The sequence below is a fragment of the Schistocerca serialis genome, chromosome 5 (genome assembly GCF_023864345.2).
Source record: "Schistocerca serialis cubense isolate TAMUIC-IGC-003099 chromosome 5, iqSchSeri2.2, whole genome shotgun sequence".
Lineage (NCBI taxonomy): Eukaryota > Metazoa > Arthropoda > Insecta > Orthoptera > Acrididae > Schistocerca > Schistocerca serialis.
The window spans coordinates 317,193,125-317,219,179 of record NC_064642.1 but is presented as its reverse complement, the minus strand read 5'-3'; the positions used below and the strand labels follow the sequence as shown (position 1 = coordinate 317,219,179).

The 26,055-nt window shown below is 42.0% G+C and overlaps 1 protein-coding gene and 1 pseudogene across 1 annotated transcript in view; both read right to left on the bottom strand.

Moving 5' to 3' along the window:
- Positions 1-26,055, bottom strand: part of LOC126481920 (neuroendocrine convertase 2) — a 1,488,910-nt gene that overhangs the window by 1,311,951 nt on the left and 150,904 nt on the right. The window lies entirely within an intron of this gene.
- On the bottom strand, positions 2,815-2,932 carry LOC126482423 (5S ribosomal RNA; annotated as a pseudogene).

The window sequence follows — 26,055 nt, the reverse complement described above, 5'->3', positions numbered from 1 at the left end:
CTATCACTCACGCCGTGCCAACAGCGCTGTGTAGACACCGCAACTTCTATCAGTGTTTCGTCAGCCAAAAACAAAAACTAGCCCTCCACTCATATTCCTCCATTTTTCCGGAGCGTTCTCATGACGCCGAATAACAACCGCACCTACATAACAAACGAATGCCAAACTGCGCATAGACAATAGAACAAAACACGACCTAGAAGCACACAGTGACAGTTCGAAACACTATAAACAGTAAACACACACATCCAAAACACGTAAAAAAAAAAGAAAAACGGACAATTGAAGGTAGGACTCGTGCTCTGAGGATTCAGAACAAACTCTATTACGTGCGCTTACATGCATGTCTGAAAAAACAGACCTGTTGACAATCCACTGCTGTACGAAATAATTGGAAATTAATTCGCTACATGCAAATTCCTTGACAATAACTGTGTTAGGTATCCAGTAGTGATAAATTTTCATTCGCCGCTTCAGTCTGTATACAAAAAATCATATCTATATGAGACCAGAAAAGTCCCTGAAATTATGTCATTTCACTAAATTGTTTCTTCAGTTACCTGTATTCTTTATGTCTACTCAATGGATAAAAGGTGGGATTGGAATGATCCAAGCAGTTAATGCACCTCGTCTAAGGCCTATACGGATGAACTAACCATTGACAGATTCTTGTCCGTCAGTTGATAGTTAGGCTTGAGTGTTGCACCACTAACTAAATAAACTGTTGTTAATTTAAGGTAGACTGAGGTGGCAGTGACTGTTTGAATCGAGTACGGAGGCGTGCCACGGTAATCCGTGCAGTTGTGTGACCTGCTGTGCCAAGGTGCTTAGTGGCTGAACCGAGCGAGGTGGCGCAGTGGTTAGACACTGGACTCGCATTCGGGAGGACGACGGTTCAATCCCGCGTCCGGCCATCCTGATTTAGGTTTCCCGTGATTTCCCTAAATCACTCCAGGCAAATGCCGGGATGGTTCCTCTGAAAGGGCACGGCCGACTTCCTTCCCCATCCTTCCCTAATCCGATGAGACCGATGACCACGCTGTCTGGTCTCCTTCCCCAAAAAACAACCAACCTTAGTGGCTGACGCACCTGCGTAGTAAGCAGGAGACAAGCGTTCGATTCTCAGCCTCGGTACAAATTTTCCCTCGCAGCTTTCGCCTGTAAATGTAAAAACAATTTAGTGTTCTTTATTATTATACAGTGTAAAAATAATAACAGAAAACTCCTTTAATTAGCATAGGGACAGCGAAAAAATAAATGCAAAAAGTTCCTTGGGCATCGGGATGGATCGCCGAGCCTTCTATGGTCATGAGAGTAGAGCTGTACCTTTCGACCTCGCTCACCGGAATGGTTCCAACTGCAGCACGGTTTGGAAAAATGGACTGGTATTTGACGTGTCGTCTCCTTACGTAATGTCATTTTAGCAAAAACGTTCAAAAGTTGATCACATTCTCGAGTTCATCTCTGAAAAAAATGGACAACTATACCCTTTATCCAGGTGACTGTATGCATCTCAGAGAGTGGAAAATAGGTCGCGTCCGGATAGAGGAGCACATTGGGAACAATCAGTATGTTGTCTACATGGATACTCTGCAAATCACATTTAAGTGCCTGGCAGAAGGTTCATAGAACCACCTTCTGAATTCTCTATTATTCCAATCCCATATAGCGCGCGGAAAGAACAAACACCTGTACCGTTCCGTACGAGTTCTGATTTTCCTTATTTTATCATGGTGATCTTTTCTCTCTACGTAGGTAGGTGACAAAAAAAATATTTTCGCGTTCGAAGGAGAAAGTTTGTGATTGGAATTTCGTGAGAAGATTTCGTCGCAACGAAAAACACCTTTCTATTAATGATGTACACCTCAAATCCTGTATCATTTCAGTGACACTCTCTCCCATATTTCGCGATAACATAAAACGTGCTGTCCTTCTTTGAACTTTTTCGATATACACCGTCAGTCCTATCTGTTAAGGATCCCACACCGAGCAGCAGTATTCTAAAAGAGGACAGACAACCTTATTGTAAACAGTCTCCTCGGTAGATATGTTACATTTTCTTAGGGTCCTGCCAATAAAACGCAGTCTTTGGTTATACTTCCCCACAACATTTTCTGTGTGTTCCTTCCAATTTAAGTTGTTCCTAATTATAATTACTAGGTATTTAGCTGAATTTACGGCCGTTACATTTGATTGATTTATAGTGTAACCGAAGTTTAACGGATTCCTTTTAACACTCATATGGATGACCTCACATTGTTCGTTATTTAGTGTCAGTCGGCAATTTTCGCACCATACATACATCTTTTCTAAATCATTTTGCAATTTGCTTTGATCTTACTAGTCGATAAGCGACAGCGTCATCTGAAAGCAACCTAAGACGGCTGTCCAGATTCTCTCCCAAATCGTTTATATACAGCAAAGGGCCTGTAACACTACCTTGGGCAACGCCTGAAATCACTTCTGTTTTACTCCGTGACTTACCGTCAACTACTACGAACTTTGACCTCTCTGACAGGAAATCACGAATGCAGTCACACAACTGAGACGATATTCCATAAGCACGCAATTTCACTACAAGCCGATTGTGTGGTACAGTGTCAAAAACTCCGTCCGAACAGGCCAGGAAGGCCCAACGGTACTGACCGACCACTGTCTCATCCTCAGCCTACTGGCGTCACTGGATGCAGATATGGAAGGGCATGTTGTCAGCACACCGCTCTCGCGGCGTACGTCAGTTTACGAGACCGAAGCCGCTACATCTCAATCAAGTAGCTCCTCGGTTTGCCTCACAAGGGCTGAGTGCACTCCGCTTGCCAACAACGCTCGGCAGACCGGCTGGTCATCCATCCAAATGCTAGCCAAGCCCGACAGCGCTTAACTTCGGTGATCTGACGGGAACCGGTGTTACCACTGCAGCAAGGCCGCTGACACCGTGTCAAAAGTCTTCTGCAAGTCCAAAAATACGGAATCAATCTGAAATCCCTTGTCAATAGCACTCAACACTTCATGTGAGTGAAGAACTAGTTGTGTTTCACAAGAACGATGTTTTCTAAATCCACGATGAGTGTGAGTCAATAGACTGTTTTCTTCGAGGTAATTAATAATGTTCGAACACATTATATGTTCCATTATTCTGCTGCATATCGACGTTGATGGTATGGGCCTGTAAATTAGTGGATTACTCCTACCACCTTTCTTGAATATTGGTATGACCTCTGCAACTTTCCAGTCTTTGGGTACGGACCTTTCATAGAGCGAAGGGTTGTATATGATTGTTAAGTATGGAGATATAGCATCAGCATACTCGGAAAGGAGCCTAATTGGTATACAATATGGACCATAAGACTCGCTTTTATTAAGTGATTTAAGTTGCTTCACTACTCCGAGGATATTTACTTCTACGCTCTCACGTTGGCAGCTGTTCTTGATTCGAATTTTGTAATATATTCCTCATCTTTTGCGAAGGCATTTCGGAAGGCAATTGTTAGTATGCTTTGGCAGCACTGTCTTCGATAGTATCTTCATAGCTATCGCCCTGCCGCTAGTATACTTCACATACGACCAGAATCTCTCTGAAGTTTCTGCCAGGTTTCGAGACAAAGTTTCGTTGTGGGAACTGTTATAAGCATCTCGCATTGAAGTCCGTACTAAATTCCGAGCTTCTGCAAAAGATGGACAATCTTGGGGATTTTGCGACTGTTAAATTTCTCATGTTTGTTTCGTTGTTGCTGCAAAAGTGTCCTGACCCGTTTTGTGTACCAAAGAGGATCAGCTCCGTCGTTTGTTAATCTATTTGCTATAAATTTCTCAATTGCTGCAAATACTATTTCTTTGAATTCAAGCCACATATGGTCTTCACTTATTTCGTTAATTTGGAAGGAGTGGAGATTGTCTTCCAGGAAGGCGTCAAGAGAGTTTTTATTTGCTTTTTTGAATAGGTATACTTTTCGTTTATTTTTGAAGGATTTAGGGGTTAAAATATTCGCTCTCGCTACGACATCCCTGTGTTCACTAATCCCTGTACCCGTTTTGATGCTTATTATTAACTCAGGCTTATTTGTCGCTAAGAGGTCATGGGTGTTTTCACAACCGTTTACTATTCGCGTGGGCTCATGAGCTAATTCAGAGAAGGCGTTTAGCACAATTTCAGATTATGTTTTATCCGTACCTTCGGAATTAAACATGGATTTTTGCCAACATATCGAGGGTAAATTAAAGTCAACACCAGCCATAATCGTATCAGTCGGTTACGTGTTTGAAATCACACTCAAGTTTTCTTTGAACCTTTTAGAAATAGCTTTATTTGAATTGAGAGGTTGGTAAAAGGATCAAATTATTATTTTATTCCGGTTGCCAACAATGATCTCTGCCCATACTAACTCACGGGAACTACCTAATGAAATTTCGCGACAAGATGAACTACTTCTAACAGCAACAAACACGCCACCGCCAACCGTGTTTAGCCTATGCTTTCGGAACACCGATAGGTTCTCCGCAAAAATTTCGGTTGAGCTTATCTCGCGCTTTAGCCAGCTTTCAGTGCCTATAACGATTTGAGCATCAGTGCTTTCTATTAGCGATAGGAGCTCTGGTACTTTCCCAACAAAGCTATGACAGTTAACAACTGTTATACCGATGGTTCCTATAGTTACGTCGTTCCTTCGTGAGGCTTACTAATGAGGCATCATTTGATAGTAATGGTATTTTGAACGGCAGGAATAGCAATGTGTGGGATGAGGAAAGCCCTCAAGCTGTGGTAGAGTCACGCTATCAAGTACGTTTTGTTGTGAATATCTGGATCGGCATTGTACATGATAATCTCACTGGGCCACATCTTCTACCTGGCCGTCTGAATGGCCACCTGTACTTGAGATTCGTGCAAAGAGTTCTAACGGTGTTGTTGGAGAACGTACCGTTGGCTGCTGTGAGAGGATATGGATACAACATGACGGTGCACCGCCTCACTTCAGTGTGGATGTTCGCAGCCATCTTAATGTTGTATTACCTGGTCGCTGAATTGGAAGGGGAGGCCCTATTCCGTGGCCCACAATGTCACCTGACCTGAATTCCCTTGATTATTTCCTGTGGGGATGTCTAAAGTCACTTGTATACGAGACCCCAGTGGTCGGAGATGAAATTAGTAGCTGCCTGTGACGTGATTCGAAACACACCAGGCGTATTTGTCAGGTTGCGTTAGAATCTTGTTCGCTAATGACATGCTTGCATTGAGGTTGATGGCCGTCAGTTTTAGCATATGTTGTAAGACACAATACAAATGGTGCGTTCATCGTGTCATTGCAGTTAAATGCAACTAATATAAATAAAAAAGTACACAGTAATGTGATTTTATTTCTATTGTCTCCTTAAGTTGGCTTCTCCAACCCCAGGTTCCCTACCTCAAATTGTTCAGTGGAGCATCCCCTATGTCCTGTTAAATTTGTGCGTGCTCTTACGTAGACACTGTGTACTGCATTGTAGACCTAAACAAAGAGAGCGAATTGAGTTTCAGAGGATGCATAGAAGTTTCGTAGGAGCACGATACGTGTTCCACGATTCTTCAACAAATTTAGAGAGTGCCAAATAGGCCACAATAATACACATTTGTCCGACGTCTTTCAGGAAAGCGTGAGTGACATAACCAATGGCCTGTTACACTTCATTGCCTTAGCGATCTACGGCAACCCACTTCTACAAGGGGAACAAATTATATCGCGTAATATACAGTGCGCAAAAGAATTAAAGGATTACTTAGTTTAAAAAACTGACATTTTCCCTTTGTGACGTAGAAGTATGAAATTTGACTCAATGGTGGCTGTAACGTTCCTCTCTAATGGTGCAAAGCTTAGAGCCCTGAGACGTCAACTTCGGGCTAAGTATCGACACATGCGAGAAAGGGAGAAGGCTCAGTCCATGCGAGGTGTAAGGTGTGTTAATGAGGTCATATTGGCACGACGTTTAAACATAATTCTGTCCAATGCCACAGTCGACGTGCCATTCGAGGGGAAGGTCGTCGTACCCCGGCCACCCCTCCCTTTACCACATCTCCCCCCTGCTCTTGACGCGTCTGCGACGGAGGTCACAGCTGTGATGTCTGGTGTTGAATTCATGTGGTTTTCGTGTGACTGAGCTGCTTTCTGGGCGAAGTAGGCAAATATAATGGAGAGACTGATGACCTAGTAGTTTGGTCCCTTTAACCTCATCTATCCAATTCAATCCAGTCTTATGCGTGGCTGAGTAAAGCGTTTCAGACCCACCGCCGCTGAGTCGACACGAAAAGGTCAAAGGAGATACCCTAAATGGCGTCAGTGATAAAACTCCTGCCCTTGGGCTCTCATTTACACACATTAAGCAATCTAAAACGATAGTTTGCAGTTCGTTATGCAACAGAACGACGTTATGATAACGTTTTCGTGCTGCCGACACCTTCGCACGATTCATCCCTTCTTCAGAGTGATCGTGGTGCTGAAACCCCATTTAAGGTGATCTGACGATTTTGAAGCATAGCGCCTTTGCTCTGCTATACAATGTGGAGCCACTAGGGGGTGCTAAAAACCATTCTACGAAATTTTAACGAGATCTGAAGCATCGAAGGGTGTTAATGATTTTTCAGCACTCCTGTTTCTCGTCCTCCCATGGCTGTGGTTGGCACGATCATGGGGGTGGGTTGGGGAATACGACATCGACATGTGCACGAATAAAATGGAAAATGGTCTCTCTGAGACCATCCATTTCAGCAACACCTCCAGTCACCTGCATACCTTTAAAGAGGACTATAAAAATGTGCCTCTACAGAGACAATACTTGAACGATTCCTAGACGCCTGCTGGAAGGCAACACCTTCGACATCCTAAAGCTGACTGAAGGTGCACCATATGGTCAGCAATGTCTGAGATCGAAGGAACTGCCTATCTGCAGGTGTCTAGGAATCGGTCAAAGGTTGTCTCTGTACTTCCTTTTTTAAAGTGCGCAACAAAGTTATGCCAGTGCCACTGTATGTGTTGCCGTTTTATTCAAGCGCTTGCCGTTATCACACCTATCCCCCCCCCCCCCTCCACCCACCATGATCAAGCTACAATGGGGCGTGAAACATTAGGGCTGGAAAAAGCTTAAACACCCTTTGCTGCTTCGGATCATGTTCAAATTTCGTGTAATGGTTTCGAACAGTCCCTGGTGGCTCCACCCTGTATACCACAGCAAAAACTGCAGTCGCACCACAATCCAAAGGGGTCACATCATTTTCAATGGAGTTCTAGCCACAATAAATCCTTAGAAAAGCACTGATTCGTCGGGGAGGTGTCTGCTGTATCAAAGTTTGTCAAGAACGCCGTTCTGATGCACATCGCACTGCAAACGTCGTTTTCAGTCGCAAAATATACGTAAATTAACATCCCAAAGGAAAGGGTGGTTTCACTGATGCCTTTTGTACCACCTCCTCAGGCTTCCTCGAGTCGAATCCGAACGGCGACGTGTCTGGAATGCTTTCCGCGACCAGCCATAAAAAAAGTGTAATTTGAACATTTGGCGTAGCTGTTCTGACCTCCATCGTTGACGCGTCAAGAGAGGGTAAAAGTTAAGGTTGAGGGTGAGTGACGACCTCCCCATTGTCTGAGACGTCCATGGTGGTATTGGGCAAAATGTTGTTGAAATTGGTGCCAATGTGATCTCAATAAACCACCTTACATTTCGCATGAACTTCTGTTCTACTGACACATTGTTGTTCGAATCGTCGCCGAATCCGAGGGTAATGTCGGAGGGCGCCGCGTTTTTGCGTCATTGCAGGGAAATGTTGTGGGCACCTTATAGCCAAATTGGAAACTTCCTCGTCGCTCTGAGGGAAAATAATTACGTTTTAAAAAATAATGACTCATTAATTCTTTAACACAGTGAATATAGAATATTACAGCTATCTGTCTTCAGGTCATATTGCGTTTCATCCATCTAACGATTTTGAATGATTTTCTATTCCATAATCACTTAGAGACTGCCATTTCGGCGTTCGTGTGATGATTAAAATAAGGAGCCAGGCCAAAGGGAAAAAGTTATTTATTTCAGAGTCTGCATATGTTTTATTTTTTCAGTCCGAAAGCCAGTCGTGCTTAGTGACGGCCTGGATACAATTCTCCGTCGGTTCGGTAACGTTATATCACTGTCGTTATAGGATTAGTGACATTACAGCATTAGTACTGTCGCAGTGACGTAATAAAATCTACTAAACGGATCAGAACCAACTCGAAATGCAATCAAGAGCAGCAGTTATGGAGAGGTGATGTAACACGTTTAGTGTGCCATCAGATCAGAATGAAGTCGGCTGTCCACTACATCACTGTTTATGAAATGCCATCCGTGTAACTTCTGACCTAGCACAGTGGTAGGAGACACACTGGAGACCTTGCGGCATGTTTGGTACGACAAAAATGACAAAAGTAATTGTGTATCACGTTATTACGGTAACTGTTATTCATTTCTGCTTGCTACTTCTTCCCTTTTCACAAATGTGTTGTCACTTATCGTGGTTTCATTGACTTCACCATTAATTATCGTTTCTCAGAGCACGCTAGACGTTCAGTTTGACATATATGGATATTTTTGCTTACATTATCACTGCTAACACGTTACTTCACTGGAAAAAATACCATTATTAACAGCACGATTGCTTACTTTGTAACCTGCATTACGTCAGTCTTGACACTTCCCATTTCCCAGGTGGCTGTAGTCACTGACTCGAGGAACATTGTTCTTTCCCATTCCCATTTTAAGTTTGATCAGGAGTTTTGGTGTTACCCTCGTCCAGATCCACAAACTGCTGATACCAAACGCGTAAAACATTTAAAAAAAAAACAGACATGTACGGAAGTGAAGCTACCTTGTAATCATAGGTTCCAACAACTGAAAAAGTGACAGTAGTATTCAAAGAACTGTGACTGACGCCCGAACAAGAGGCACTTACATGCACTGAGAACAGAAAATAATGCATTGAGAATGGCTAGCAACTAGCCGAAATCTGGATTTGCGTAATAAAATATAAAAAAAGGACGACTGATTGCTGCACTCTATAATTTATAAAACAGAAAAAAGCCTACAGAAACGTTTTGACTTTTCACATTGAAAAGTGGCAATCAGACCCACATTTAGTGCGAGAGCCGAAGTGATCAATGGTATTAATATAAATTGTTGACGACCATTGTACAATATGTCTCATTAATCTATGACTTAGTGGTTTCAGATAATTAGACTGTGATACAAAAGCTTTCTAGTCGTGGTACCACACCTAGAAATCTTGTAAGTCAGCTGCCTCTGGCCGCGGGAGCCTAGCAGTTACATAAACTGGACTGGCTTATTGTGGATATATATTAAGACAGTGTATGAAACATCTTGCGAAACTTTGCAATTACGTACACTAAAATGTAGAATGAAATATTCTTTTTATAAAACTGTTTGCCTAATTAGCTCTACAGTTCTTCTCATTCTTTTCAATGTGATTAAGAGCGATTGCTGACAAGTTTATTCAGAACCCTTTGCTACACCCTGCCGGCAAAACTCTCTACAAATATATTCTTACTACGAATTAAATCTTCTCGGTTTTGGAAGCCGCGTCAGTTCGAATAAAATTCTCGAGCTTTCGATGGTTTTCCGCTTATACAGGCACAACTGCAGCAGCTGCCACCAGAGGACAGAGATGCTGCAATCGTGTCTGTATAAACGGAAAACCATCAAAAACTCTAGAATTTTATTCTAACTGAAAACTGGAAGATTTTAGTAAGACATGCGGCCGCGAAAGGCTCGAGGACACACAATCTTACTATGTTTGTAATGTAAGTTCTAAGACAAAATTCGCACATGTATCTAATCACAGTTTACCTAACTCACCCAGGAAATAGTTCTTTATGTTTCTACATGTGTTTTACATTGACCAGAATGAAAAGTTGATCAAGGGTGAAAAAAATAATCGGCTGAAACATTTTAAAATCTGAATACTTTGAAGATAGAGAAAATTATTTACAGCAAAAGCTTCTGATTATAGTTTAATTATTGTAGTTGCTCAACAAAGTAACACACCACATGAACTTGATAAGCCGAAACTTTACTATCAGCTCCTTAACAGGATACTGGTCCACTGCTGGAATGCATTACAACCACGACACCGTGTGGCGTGGGGTTGATAATCCTCGGTAGGTTTCCAGGCTTATGTGGCACCAAATGTCAACAGAAAGGTCACGCAATTCACTTGTTGTACGGGCTGCTGGTTTGTGCAATAATGTTCTGGAATAATGTTCACGTAGTCCTTGGCTGTTAATTTGCGTTCGATTACCACCACATGACCCTTGGAAGATCATGTGGACGTCCTACATCCAGCCTCCGTGCTGTAGCAGATATTTCAAGCAACCATCTGCCTGGATAACGATATATCCGAACACTGCCATGGACCTGGTTTAACAAGAAATGTAACTCATCCCAAGAGGTGATAAGTTTTTATCGATCAATGGTCCAGTCTCGATGGTCCCTTGTCCACTGCAATCGTAATTCAAGATGACGTTGGGCCAACACAGAAGCTAGTAGGGTTCGTCTGAGACGGTACACCTTGTTTAAAAATGTCCGCTGATCAGTGTGCTCCGAAATGTGCTTATACTAGCATTGTACTCGGTCGTCAGATCTGACAGAGTTCGACACCTGTCTTGATTTGCAGAGCGGACAAGCCTCCGATCTTGTGTTCCGTAATGAGACGTGGATTTTCGTCATCTTATCACCTTCCAGTGATTTCACCGACATTCAACTACTTTCCATAAAAGCTCAACACACTAGCTTACGAACAACAGAGCAGCTTCACCATTTCCGACACGCTCTTTCCTAGGCGCCGTGCCATAATAATCTGCCTTTGTCAAAGTCGTTTATGTCAATGGGTTTTTCCATTTGCGACTTATATCTTCGGTACAATGATTTTTAGACGTATTTTTCCTACAACGTAGCGCACCTTCATTGCCGCCAGGAGGCATTCAGTCCTGTGGTGAGCAGTGATCGTAATATTTTTACCCATCAGTGTGGATGACCTTAATTATACTCACTAAATTATTCGAAGCGCAGTGCTACGATTTCGATTGACTGGTCACGATTTCAGGATGGCGCACGACTGACCATAAAGATGATATGCTCATAGGCTTTTTCGGCTTCATTCGATTTCCATAAAACTCTTCTGGACCGTAGATCGCGGCATGTTATACATTATGCCAACGTTTCTACCGCTATTGTAAGTGACCTCCTCTACCTGTGCAATAGAGTAATAGAATAATAACACCTGAAATAGTGGCAGTAATTTTGAGGCATTTTGTGGCAATATACGATCACATGAAAACGTCGGGACATTGTGGTCTCAGCATAGCTGAGTGAGCTGGTACAGTACTGACAAGTGCGTGGGAGAGCGAGCAAGGGCATAATGTAGAGGATCATTGAAGATCATCAGTAGATACAGAGTAAATGATTCAATTGGAAAGTGCCTAGCAATTTGCAATTTTTTTATTTGCTCAACATATTTTTGCTTTTCATCAAACGCGAGTTGTCTTTATGGTGCCTTAGGTGTTTCTCTGTAGCCAGCTATGACTAGTTACAATTAGCTCTTTGAGAAATGTCTATGTCTCCACTGATGTGTTAAGGCCGGTAATGGCAAATAATCGCGAGTTTTGGAACCATGAAGTATATAGTTTGAATGGGCAATCACCATTCTAGTTCTAGTCTGTGTGCGGTTCCGATCTGGAGCTGAAGTGGTAAATTACCTTTCTGCTTAATTGTAGGAAGCACTCTGGCCTTGCCGGGTGTCATTGCGAGCCAGTTTGGAGTTCTACAATGATGAAACAAATAGGTGTTTTTTTTTTTTTTGGACTACTTTCTGTGGTGAACATTAGGTGAATGTATAGATTATTTCGGAAGTGCATTCTACATATCGACACACTCAACCTGCGATCACTCAGCGTACACATGTGCAACGATATTCTTTCATATGGTGAATGGACACTTCTAAGTTGCTCACTTTTTGCTAAATGTAAGCTGATTATACTGTTGAATATTATCTTTTCGTACTGTCGTGCTCTAGATTCAAATGCATAATCCGTCCCTGCGCTGAGAAAGGGTTAGCGCCTTATTAGATGTATAAATAGCGTATGATTCCCATTACTCTGTGTGAGATTCTTATTTGTAGCTGCTATTTGGAGGAGCCGTGTGGGGTGTGTAAATTCATTACATTCCTTGCGGCCGTGCGGCCATATCGTGCAGACTCATTGCAGACTATTTTATCTCATAAATGCTCTGAGGTGGCACAAACATTTAACTAAATTAATTACACCCTGAAATCGCAAGGTATTAGCTAGTAAATATTGTTTCTTTACATGAAGTTAGGTTTGAGATGGAGAAAGATAAATCATCAGTTGTCCTTTATAAGAATGCTGCTTATGAGTGCGGCGTGTAATGTTCGGGGGGTCTATTAGTGATGGATGTATTGAAATACATGAAAGCGAGAGGCCTTCTAATTGCATTAATAGATATTTTGTTTTGAAGTTGTGTCCTGATCGCAGTGGTTCAAGAAAAGTTTTGTTTAATTACTCTTTCGAGTTTAGATTCGGTGAGTAAAAAAGACGAGAGCACGTTCTTATTTGCAGTTCTTGGGACTAACAGCCAACACATTTTATAATTTTTTGACTGTTTCTTAGAGGAAAATTACTTATTGTTTCATGTTTGAACAGTTAGCTACGCAGAATTTGTGTTATCGATAGCAACGATGCCATGGCATAGATACAAGTTCATAAGTTGGCACTACGAGACACCGACGGCAGCGCCCTCTAGCAGGCGCTGTTGAGATCTACGAGCTCCGCTGCAGATTCAGCTCATTTGATCAAGACAGACGGCCGGGACACTTCGTTTACGCTTCGCTTCATATACTTTGCTCTACTTACGACGGGTTTAAGGCTTGCTCATCATTACAAAGTTATGTATGCCCTGTATATATTCATGCACCAGTAAACTACTTTCACTTTCTTGCAGTACCTACGTGTATTACCTTTTCCTGCTCCTACTCACTTCCTTCATTCGGTCAACCTTTCAGTTTTCAGGAGTAGACCCACGCGCCGCCTTCCAGGCGGGATACAAAAGAATTCATTACCGCTTCAAAAATATTTTAAGTTCAAATGTGTGTGAATTCCTAAGGTACCAAACTGCTTTGGTCATCGGTCCCTAGGCTTACACACTACTAAAACTAACTTACGCTAAGAACAAAACACACACCCATGCCCGAGGGAGGACTCGAACCTCCGGCGGGAAAAACACTTTAAGTAATCGTGTGTGTTTGTGAATATTGTATTAAATATTTGTGGTCAAATTGCATTTCCAATTTGTTTTATGGCGCACACAGGTTCATATGACATAGCATACCTTAATAATTAGGGACTTTAGGAAGTAATTCCGTTTATTACGCAACACACACCTTAAACACTGAGTCAGCGCTCTTTCCGAAACCTCCCGTCAGAATGAAGTTGTGTGCCAGACCGGGACTCGAATCTGGAACCTTGCCCGCAGCAGATGTACAAAACCCTGACATGCACAATGCCAGTGGAATGTGGGAGGGCTTACACGTGGGAATTACGTGACGGCGGGCAGATGAAGCCGGAAGAGCGGTGACGCGCGAATGTGTTTGCTCGGCCCCGTCGTAATCGGCTCGCGATGAGAACATGACACGCGTCTTATCGGCCAGAATAAACACGGCAGATCCATTAGGCTACGCGATATACAACATGGTTCCGCCATCACGTGCTGCAGCTCGCCACAATTTATGGCGGTCCTGCCGCTGATACCGCTACACTTCCGCCTCAACGTAAGAAACTAACGAAAGAGGACCAACAAATAACGTTGAGAGCAATCTTCGAAACAGCGCGTTTTGGCGAAGAAATGCACTTTTGGATGTTTTTATCAGATTAGCCGAATAGGAAGCCAATGGCTTGGAAAACCGTCTCTCCCAAACCAAGCCTTCCCCTCCTGTTCCACTGCCTCTTCCTCCGTCATTCTGACCTATCATCACTCGTGTGAGTTTAAATTGCATTGTTGCAAATAAATGTCAAGAAATTTTCATAACACGCAGACCTCGGAACAAAACTAAGGCAGTAAAGGAAACACATTAAAATTATGTAAAACAGTGAAAGTGTTGTTAAACTGTAGAGATTTAGGCAGTGTGATAGAAAAATACTTCGAAAATGAGATACAGTGCTGAAGTTTCTGTTTTATCAATGAGTAAATGCAGTTACATGAATAAAGATGATCAGAGTCAAATAGGTATATTGACACTCACTGAAATCATTATTCATTAAGCATCTAAACGATTTCCTCAAAATGAAAGCCTGTGCATGGCAAATAAAGACCCACACAATTACCATTCCATACATGGACCGCTCCTACATCACCGTGCGCAATAAAAATTTAACTTATTCGCTGTAAGGATCAACATCGCTGTCGTCGTCTACTGTTGGTTCGATACATTGCAGTATAGCAAATGGTGCAAAACTATGCACATGCATCCCACACATGCAGTTTTGCAGCTCAGCGCAAGTACCACTCAAGGTCGTATCGCGGTCGCCCCCCCCTCCCCCCCCCCCCCACCCCGATCACCACCCACCACCAAACGGCAACCACTCCATCAGCAGAAATGTTCACAATATTGCAGCTGTCGTATTTCTTTGTCAGTTTATATCAACCAAGAAGTTTTGTCATTAAATAAATTTGGCCGAGCGGTTCTAGGCGTTTCAGTCGGGAACTGCGCTGCTGCTACGGTCGCAGGTTCGAATCCTGCCTCGGGCATGGATATGTGTGATGTCCTTAGGTTAGTTAGGTTTAGGTAGTTCTAAGTCTAGGGGACTGATGAGCTCAGATGTTAAGTCCCATAGTGCTTGGAGCCATGTGAACCATTTGAAATAAGCATTACATACAGGAAACACGTAGCGTTGTGTTAAGTTACATGGGAAACTACTCTGAATGTGAGTGGAAGCTGTATAACGCAAATAACTGTTCCGCACGGTCACTGTCACTACACTTCGCCAAAGTGACCGCAGTTATGGACAACGTTGAGAAAGAACTATCCTGTCTTGAACAAAAAATTCTTTTCTTTACTACATAGACATGATGATCGTCGTTAGTTGGTTTACTTTAATTTCCACCGAATAATTTTGCATGACAGTATGCACGGTTACGGGATTATAGTTATTAGATTCATAAGACTATAAATAAAATCTAGATGTTAATATCTTACACTAATGGTCATGTGTTTGTCCTCTATAGTACAACTGCTACTTCGGTAGAGGTTTTTTTTTTCCTAAAAGTAATCCGATTTTTTTCGATACTATATTTCATGTAATTAACAAGTTAATCGTCCTATGAAACTACTTATGTTTCGTTGTTTTTCTTCCTCTTTGTTGCTGTTAGATTATATTACTTGAATTATACACAGACGCCACAGCGGGATCTTCCATTCTAGCAGGACAAGAAATCTAGCAAAATTTCATCCGATTAATATTTCTGAGAGAAAAAGGGCGTCACAGAAACATAATTTGATTGCACTGTAATCACATTTCGCGCAATTATTGATCTAATTTAAAAATTTAAAATGCTGTCATAGTCTACTCATTAAGAGGGATACACTTATGTTAATAATTTAACACAATAAGACAAATATTACAATTAAAAAACTGTCTTCAGACAGCGTAAATTGACGACGCGCAAATACCCCGACATTATTCATCCAGTATCTGAGAAGCACTTGACGACCTCCAACAAACTTTACACAATTTCAAACGTTTACCGAACTTTTTCTTGGTGACACCCTCACAAAACGAGGAAAGGAAATAAGTTCATCGCTTAAGGGGATACGGAATCACCTATCCCCGCAATGTTAATATATGCCTACTATAGGGAACATTTTCTCACAAACTACTGGAGACAGAGAGGTAAAAATTTTACTGTATGTGCATTCATATGTTACAACAATACTGAAACAACAGTTTATTGTCAAAGTATTTTCTTACAGAGATATTGTACATTTATTTTTAAGTAAATTTTTTCCATCACTTTTTACTAGATTATCACCCCTAAGTCTTTTGTAAATCAAGTAATTAAAAAATCGTTGTTTCAGTATGTAATAGGGACCTATGTCACTACGTCATAAAAATTTCAGACTTCTAGGTTGACCAGTACCTGAGATAATGTTCCTAGATGAAGTAAAAAGTAAACTTACGGGAAACGGAGAAAGAAGATTAAAACATTCCTGATCCGTAGCTAATACCCCCTTCACAGTCTTCACAATCATCTTCAAGTCTTCTTTTGGCACCCCTCTGCACCTGTCTTGCTTTTTTCACTAATGTCTTGATTATATTATCAGCATGCCTTAGTCTGTGCTGATCTAAAAAGAACATAGCACGTACCGTACGGGAACCAACACACATACCCAACTTTTGAAGGACCTGGCATTTAGTTATATTTCCAAGATTGAAGGTTGCCACAGCATCATACACACCAAAATGTAGTGTATTAATTCCGACAAACACTGTTTTTGGGAGACGATGCCATATCACACTATTCAAGCACTCGTTGGGGTTCTGCGTTTTTCCGTGAAGACATTTCATCAGAAGACTTCTGTCAGCCAGATCTCTGAAAATGGGCTTTATTTCTGCCATGATGGCTGATGGTAGACTGTGGTGGTGAATGTATTTCTCTCCTGTTGTTAGTCCCCTATTGTATTTACACCAGCTGTTTTCACCTTTGGGGCACAAACCATGTTGTGGATGCTCATCCGTGGATGCGGTGTGGAAATATAAAGCCCATATAGCTCTCCTCATTTCTTCAAGATTGCCTGTATTTTGCCTGATTGCAAGGCCATAGCAGTTCTGAATGTGGTCTATTATGGAATCAGTCAATCTTCCTCTGCCATCCAAGGTTTTCCCATCATCTAGTTTTTTCCCTTTCATAACTGATTTTAACCTTCTCAGCCTGGCACCCATTCTCTTCTGCACATGTCCTATACATTCAAGTTTGCTTATATTTACACTGTTCCCATATGGTTTGCTTTCCAAAACTTCTTTGAATGCTTTAGAGTCACCATCTCCCAGATATTTGACATAGCGAACATTATACCACTGTGAAGAGCGATGAAAAATTTTCTTCACCCCAGCAACCTCCATGCCACCACTACTACCATAATAATTAGCAATACAGTCATCACTGTGTTCATTTTTCAGCCTGCCTGTGCACCTACAGTATTTAGACATTATTGCAACATCAATAACCTTGCCAGTATCAACACTAGTTGCTGTTACAACACCATTGTTGGAGGTGTGGCCCCTTTTCTGCCACGTGCCATCAAACGCCACTGTGAGGTCACGACTGCCGTCATTTTCTTCCACTGCTTCTTCCACAGCAACCTGCATTGACTTCTGTGCTACATCTTCAACTGCAGATCCTAGTACATAATTGTAAGCTTCAAACTTTGAAGGTGCACTTGGAAGATTTAGAACACCACATAGCATATCACCAGCTGCTTTGCCCTTACCAATTGCTCGCAATCCATAAACTAACCTAATATTTACACTATAAAGTTCAGTTTTCTTGTATCCATTATTTACAGTTACTGAAACCGAACTTGGAAACTTACAGCTGTATTTACAAACACTGCATATTAAATTAAACTGGGCAGCCAGGCCAACATGGGATTCTACTTTCAGAGAAACGTTTCCATGACATTTTTTGCAGCACAAACTGTTTTCAAGAGCTTCACACAATATATTCGTATCAATGAGTTCAAAAACTTCATTCCCTCTATCAAGTAAATTATATTTCTCTTCCAAATCTCTTAGTTTTTTATGAGAAGCACTGTTTTCATTTGGTGTAAGTTCGTTCGGCAAATCAGTAATAAGTGGATTCACATTTTCCAACAGTGATGATGATGAACTGCTTTGCTTTGCTAATGAATCATTATTTCTTTTCTTTTGCCAGTTCACACGCTTTTTAAATACTTTTGCTTTAGCTCTAGGCATTTTCACTGCGAAAAATGAAGCACTAAATACGAAATAACTCAACAACAACTACTTTCTTATATCACACTGTTTACAAAACAGTGCCGCCACAAAGTCAAAGAGTAACTTGAGGCAACTAGTGTATAAATAGTCGCTGGAAACCGGGATATTTGAATTCATGTCACTTTAAAGGTACTGCCAAAAAGTTCATGGTCAGCCACGAGAGACGTGTATAACTAAAGCGCAATACCCGATCTCACAAATATATAAAAATAAAATAGTTATAATTGTAGTAGAGCTATGTATGATACGTCATTTTAAAGAGGAAACATGGCAGAATATAATACGCCAATAAAAAAAATTCGATTTTTTAACCCAAAATCCGATTCCGTATCCCCTTTTCTTGGTGACACCCTCACAAAACGAGGAAAGGAAATAAGTTCATCGCTTAATACTTTTGCCTGTTCATGCAGTAAAACTTATCATCAGGCATGACGTTCTAATTTATTACTTCTTACAATCGACTGTATTTGCAAGACAGTTTGCAGACAGTACCTACATATACGAACGAATTTACTGAAAAATTATATCACTGTATGACACACAGATCAGGAGATATGCCGTCATACATATCGAGATGATTGTTAATAAATCAATCAGAATACTATGAGTATATTTCTGCTAGAAAGATCAGACAGACTGTTGTTAGCATCCCACTTAGACAATGAACTGACACAATTTAGTTCAAGTGCGAGGGACCTAGACGAATTATGGTCAGAGATAGATCGGATTATAAAGCATACTCTGGAGAAATTTGTGCCGAGTAAGTGGACTAAGGACAGGAAAGACCTACTGCGGCTTATCAATGAAATTCTAAACATACTGAGGAAGCAAAGGCTGGCGGTAGAAAACAGCAAAAGTAAGGCCGAAGGTTTAAATTTCGCATTTAAGAAATCGTTCAAGCAGGATAATCGTACAAACGTAGCGTCGTTTAACTACTGCGCAGACTCCCGTATGCACGACATAGTAATAAGCATCCCTGGTATATAGAAATAAAGTGTTGAAAGCAAATAAGTCGCCAGGTCCTTCTTGATGGAATCCCGATTCGATTCTATAAAGAGTACTCCACAGCATTGACTCCTTACTTAGCTTGCATTTATGGCGAATCTTTTGCCCTGCACGAAATCTCATGCGATTGGAAAAGAGCGCAGGCGTTGTCAGTATGTAAGAAGGGACACAAACGAACTCGCAAAATTACAGACCATTATCTTTAACATCGGTTTGTTTCAGAGTTCTTGAACGTATTCTGTTCGAATTTAACAAATTTCGTTGAGAGGGAAAAGCATCTGTCCACAAATCAGCACTGTTTTAGGAAGCATCGCTCTTGTGGAACTTGTCCTTTTCTCACATGAGATTCTGTCGAATCATGAATTAAGGCAATAGCTCGATTCCACATTCCTAGATTTCCGTAAAGCATTTCACACGGCAGACTGTTAATGAATATACAAGCATACGGAATAAGTTCCCAGACATGTGAATGGCTCGAAGACTTCTTAGATAACAGAACCCAGTATGTTGTCCTCGACGGCGAGAGTTCGGAGACAAGGGTATCGTCCGGAGTGTCCCAGGGATGTGTGATTGGACCTCTTATTTTTTATATACATAAAATAACTGACAGGCATGGTAAGCAGCAGTCTGCCGCTGTATGCTGATGACGCTCTCCAGACAAACAAGTCTGTCAGCATTCTTACAGCCCTTTCTTATGTAATTTCCTTATCCTCTTTCACTCCGGCCTTACATAGGTCCCATAGATGGGAACACAGAATTGAATATTTGGCTGTAAAATTCTTTCATATGCAGTCTCTTTCGTAAACAAATTGAAGTTTCCCAGTATGCAGTTTGTAGCCAGCCATTTGATTTACCATATCTGGTCGGTACATTTCAAAGCTATACATATTGTTATTCCCAAATATATTTATGTCATGACTGACTCCAATTACATCTCATTAACACCACAAGCAAAATATATCGCATTTTTAAGAGAAGAGCTGATGACGCTGTGGTAAATGGGAAGATGTTGTTGAGTAACTAGTAGGAAACAAGATGATTTAGAAAAAAATTTCTAGTTGGTGTGACGAATTACAGCTAACTCCAAATGCAGAAAAATGCAAGTTAATGCAGATGAGTAGGAAAACAAACCCGTAATGTTCGAGTATAGCATTAGTAGTGTACTGATTGACACAGTCACATAAATTAAGTATCTAGTCGGAACGTCGCAGACCAACATGAAATGGAATGTGCATGTAAGGATTGTAGCAGGGAGGTGAATGGTAGATTTCGGTTTACTGAGAGAATTTTAGGGAAGTGTAGTTCATCTGTAAAAGAGACCGGGTATAGGACATTAGTGCGATCCAATCTTAAGTGCTGGTTGAGTGTTTGAGATCCCCATCAGGTCAGATTAAAGGAAGACACGGAAGTAATTTCGAGGCGGTCTAGTGGAATTGTTACCGGTTATGTTCGAACCGCACGTAAGTGAAACGGAGATGCTTCGGGAATTCCAACTGTAATCACTGAAGGGAAGGTGACGTTTTTCTAGAAAAGCCGAGCGGTTCTAGGCGATTCAGTCGAGAACCGTGCCACCGCTACGATCGCAGGTTCGAATCCTGCGTCGGGCATGGATGTGTGTGATGTCCTTAGGTTGGTTAGGTGTAAGTAGTTCTAACTTCTAGGGGACTAATGACGTCAGATGTTAAGTCCCATAGTGCTCAGAGCCATTTGAACCATTTAGAACCGGCATTAGAGGCTGACTGCAAAATATTCTACTGATGCGAACGTAGATTTCGCATAAAGCCCCAGAAGTTAAGATTAGAGAGATAGTTGTTTTCCGTTCGCTCTGTTTTCGAGTGGAACAGGAAAGGAAATGACTACAGCGTACCCTCCGCAACGCACCATCCAGTGGCTTGCGGAGTATCTATGTAGATGTAGATGAGATGGGTGAAGAACTAACTTTTGCTTCATATGGAGCGCTAACTAGCCAGACTATAGTCATCCAGTGACTGACAATGTGAGTATTTAGCGACTTTCATCAAACTTTTAACATAATTTCAAGCCTTTCCTACACTTTTTCTCGTTTCATATGCTCAACCTCAAATACAGGGTTATTACAAATGATTGAAGCGATTTCACAGCTCTACAATAACTTTATTATTTGAGATATTTTCACAATGCTTTGCACACACATACAAAAACTCAAAAAGTTTTTTTAGACATTCACAAATGTTCGATATGTGCCCCTTTAGTGATTAGGCAGACATCAAGCCGATAATCAAGTTCCTCCCACACTCGGCGCAGCATGTCCCCATCAATAAGTTCGAAAGCATCGTTGATGCGAGCTCGCAGTTCTGGCACGTTTCTTAGTAGAGGAGGTTTAAACACTGAATCTTTGACATAACCCCACAGAAAGAAACCGCATGGTTCAAATGGCTCTGAGCACTGTGGGACTCAACTGCTGAGGTCATTAGTCCCCTAGAACTTAGAACTAGTTAAACCTAACTAACCTAAGGACATCACAAACATCCATGCCCGAGGCAGGATTCGAACCTACGACCGTAGCGGTCTTGCGGTTCCAGACTGCAGCGCCTTTAACCGCACGGCCACTTCGGCCGGCAATCGCATGGGGTTAAGTCGGGAGAGCGTGGAGACCATGACATGAATTGCTGATCATGATCTCCACCACGACCGATCCATTGGTTTTCCATTCTCCTGTTTAAGAAATGCCGAACATCATGATGGAAGTGCGGTGGAGCACCATCCTGTTGAAAGATGAAGTCGGCGCTGTCGGTCTCCAGTTGTCGCATGAGCCAATTTTCCAGCATGTCCAGATACACGTGTCCTGTAACGTTTTTTTCGCAGAAGAAAAAGGGGCCGTAAACTTTAAACCGTGAGATTGCACAAAACACCTTAACTTTTGGTGAATAGCGAATTTGCTGCACGAATGCGTGAGGATTCTCTACCGCCCAGATTCGCACATTGTGTCTGTTCACTTCACCATTAAGAAAAAATGTTGCTTCACCACTGAAAACAAGTTTCGCACTGAACGCATCCTCTTCCATGAGCTGTTGCAACCGCGCCGAAAATTCAAAGCGTTTGACTTTGTCATCGGGTGTCAGGGCTTGTAGCAATTGTAAACGGTAAGGCTTCTGCTTTAGCCTTTTCCGTAAGATTTCCCAAACCGTCGGCTGTGGTACTTTTAGCTCCCTGCTTGCTTTATTCGTCGAGTTCCGCGGGCTACGCGTGAAACTTGCCCGCACGCGTTCAACAGTTTCTTCGCTCACTGCAGGCCGACCCGTTGATTTCCCCTTACAGAGGCATCCAGAAGCTTTAAACTGCGCATACCATCGCCGAATGGAGTTAGTAGTTGGTGAATCTTTGTTGAACTTCGTCCTGAAGTGTCGTTGCACTGTTATGACTGACTGATGTGAGTGCATTTCAAACACGACATACGCTTTCTCGGCTCCTGTCGCCATTTTGTCTCACTGCGCTCTCGAGCGCTCTGGCGGCAGAAACCTGAAGTGTGGCTTCAGCCGAATAAAACTTTATGAGTTTTTCTACGTATCTGTAGTGTGTCGTGACCATATGTCAATGAATGGAGCTACAGTGAATTTATGAAATCGCTTCAATCATTTGTAATAGCCCTGTACTTAGAATATTAACTCATTTGTAAAGGAATCAGACGTTTGAAGCTGTTTTATACATGGGAGTTTGATTCTTTAAAGAATCGGGGGTTTTCTAGTTTCATACTGACACCGAAATGAGAGTAGAATGGTTTTTATTATTCCGCTTTTAAACGCGTGTCGATCGTGGGGGCACTGTTTTGACTTTCGCGTTTAGAGACCTACATGTCTTCCTGCGGGGACACATTAAAGAGCACGTTTACTCTACTTCGTCGATGAATGTGGAATGACCGGTAACGCACTTCTATGCTGGTCTTGCACTTTTGGGCGCACCTATGAGGGAAAAGTTCCTAGAACTATGATCAGTGAGTCGCTAAATGTTCTAAGACTGCAGGGAGGTCGCTTTGGTCAACTGTTCTGAATACTACGTATTATTTGTAAAAGACAGGCTGCCAGTAGCGATGGCTGCCCTTACTGACACTAACATTTTTTAACATCTGCACAATGATTTTTGTATTACTTCTGCACTAGGACAGGTAATTTATTTTTAACTTGTTAAGAATCTTCCTTAATGTTTCTGATATGTCCGACCAATAATCGTTATGTTAAATGTGTGTTATTTAATAAACAGTGTAAATTCCTCCCGAACAGGTCATGAAGGCCTAACGGTTCCGACCGGCCGCCGTGTCATCCTCAGGCCGTAGGCGTCACTGGATGCGGATATGGAGGGGCTTGTGGTCAGCACACCGCTCTCCCGGCCGCATGTCAGTTTCCGAGACCGGAGCCGCTATTTCTCAATCAAGTAGCTCCTCAGTTTGCCTCACAAGGGCTGAGTGCACCCCGCTTGCCAACAGCGCCCGGCAGATCGGATGATCACCCATCCAAGTGCTAGCCCATCCCGACAGCGCTTAACTTCGATGATCTGACGGGAACCGGCGTTACCACTGCGGCAAGGCCGTTGGCAATAAACAGTGTGCTGCAGCATTATTAGGTACATTGAAATCTATATGAATAAAAATCAATTACCGCATATATGCAAGACACATGAGAACGGCTCGACAGATTTGGCTGTTTTCTCGTGTATGTGTACGTAACTATCAGGACAAAGTTTGTGTGAAAGAAAATGTTTGGAAAATCCATCGAAAAAGTCGTAAATTCTGATGGTATTTTTCTATGAAAATCTCAATGAAAGAAATGTCACGGTCGATTTGACAGTTCTGCTGAGTTATGTTTTCATAACAGCAAATTCTGCATTGAATACTGGTATTTCGCCAAAAAGAAAACAATTGAAAACGATATTTCAGTGTGGTGATGATATCTTTGGTGTGTTGCAAAGATTGAATCGATGTCAGTTCGTACTAATTTGGTGAAGTTCCAAACATTTCACTGATTTCGGTTCGTTGTTTATTTCTTTGGAAAAAATGCCACCACTGAGACGCCGAAATATCGATCAGCGTACGTGCGACGAAGGCCAACTACATGATCGTCGAGTCAATGAGACTGGCGAAGAGCATATACAGCGTTTGGAGGCACCTCGTGTAAGAAATTCTCAAGCGCTACTTATTATGACGCATACAGTGGAGTTCGACTCGCACAATTGGAGCCTATGTACAAAATAATTTGGGACACCGGCAACACAGATGGCCAAAGTTGACGATTCGAAGCTTAACATTTGGCGCCCAGATACGATCCAATAGTTGATTACGCCGTGGACGCATTGGTCGACTTCGGAAAAATGAACAATATTTGTCAACACTGCAATGCTTTGAGGTTTCAACAGTAACCACCAGGATTATGTTTGCGAGCGGAAAGGTCAAATTGCCACAACCGATACCGCCGCCAGAGCCAATGCTTTCCGGTCACAAACCTCGATGAAGCTTTTCTTGCAGAATACACAAAATCACAAACGTTCCTTCAAGAAAACATCCTTTCCGACAAATATGGTCGAAGAACGATATTTTAACCCAGCTTTTAAGTTGAATTCTTTTTCGACTGCACCACACATCACATACACTAACATCACACATACAAACATGAACAAACATCAACGATTCACAAAGATTCACCGGGGCTAATAAATTAATGATTTGTCTTCACTTTTACAGACTGAAGGACAAATTCATCATCGTGCAGCACCAATGTTGTCCCCAGTGAGTACTGATCACAAATTTCTTCTGATTTATTTTCAAGGAAATTCTGCTGACAAAATCAATCGCATTATGTCATCAGTCGTGCAGTAAAGCGAGAGATTATTGCGCAGCTACAAAAACTCTTACATGAAAACAGTTGGCTAGAATGCTCAAGACTGGACTAGAAATGATGTCTTCGTATGGTCAGAAAATAGTGATTACAGCAGGCAAAACATCAGAAGGCGAACATGAGAGACACTCAACATTGAATAAAGTTGTCATTGTGGTTGTTGGCGAGAATCTGGTTTCTCACGACTTTCTGATTTGACGGCGTACTGGTGACAACCTTCGGCGCATTTGCGAACCGTATCATTCGTACGATGCATTACAATACCCGCTGACATTTTGCCCAGCGGAGGATGGGTATCATTTGTTGATTGTTGTTGTTGTTGTTGTGGTCTTCAGTCCTGAGACAGGTTTGATGCAGCTCTCCATGCTACTCTATCCTGCGCAAGCTTCTTCATCTCCCAGTTCCTACTGCAACCTACATCCTTCTGAATCTGCTTAGTGTATTCATCTCTTGGTCTCCCCCTACGATTTTTACCCTCCACGCTGCCCTCCAATACTAAATTGGTGATCCCTTGATGCCTCAGAACATGTCCTACCAACCGATCCCTTCTTCTGGTCAAGTTGTGCCACAAACTTCTCTTCTCCCCAATCCTATTCAATACTTCCTCATTAGTTACGTGATCTACCCATCTAATCTTCAGCATTCTTCTGTAGCACCACATTTCGAAAGCTTCTATTCTCTTCTTGTCCAAACTATTTACCGTCCATGTTTCACTTCCATACATGGCTACACTCCATACAAATACTTTCAGAAATGACTTTCTTCAATTTCTTCGACATCTGCAGAGATAGTTGGCACATAAACTTGTACTACTGTAGTAGGTGTGGGCTAATCCATGATTAATCCATAGCTGCTACGACATACTGTCATTAAAGCTGCTATCCGTACACCTGCAGCAGTGGAAAGGTCTCTCTCATGCCCCGTGCACTAACGATTGCAACAGATTTACCCATCCATTTTTACTTCTATTCCCAGTCAAGGAACCGTTTACGTTAACAATTAATGAGGTGAGAGAGAGAGAGGAGAGAGGAGGAGATCGACAGAGAAAGGAGGGTGGGGAAGAAATGAATATAAAGAAGGGAGAAGAT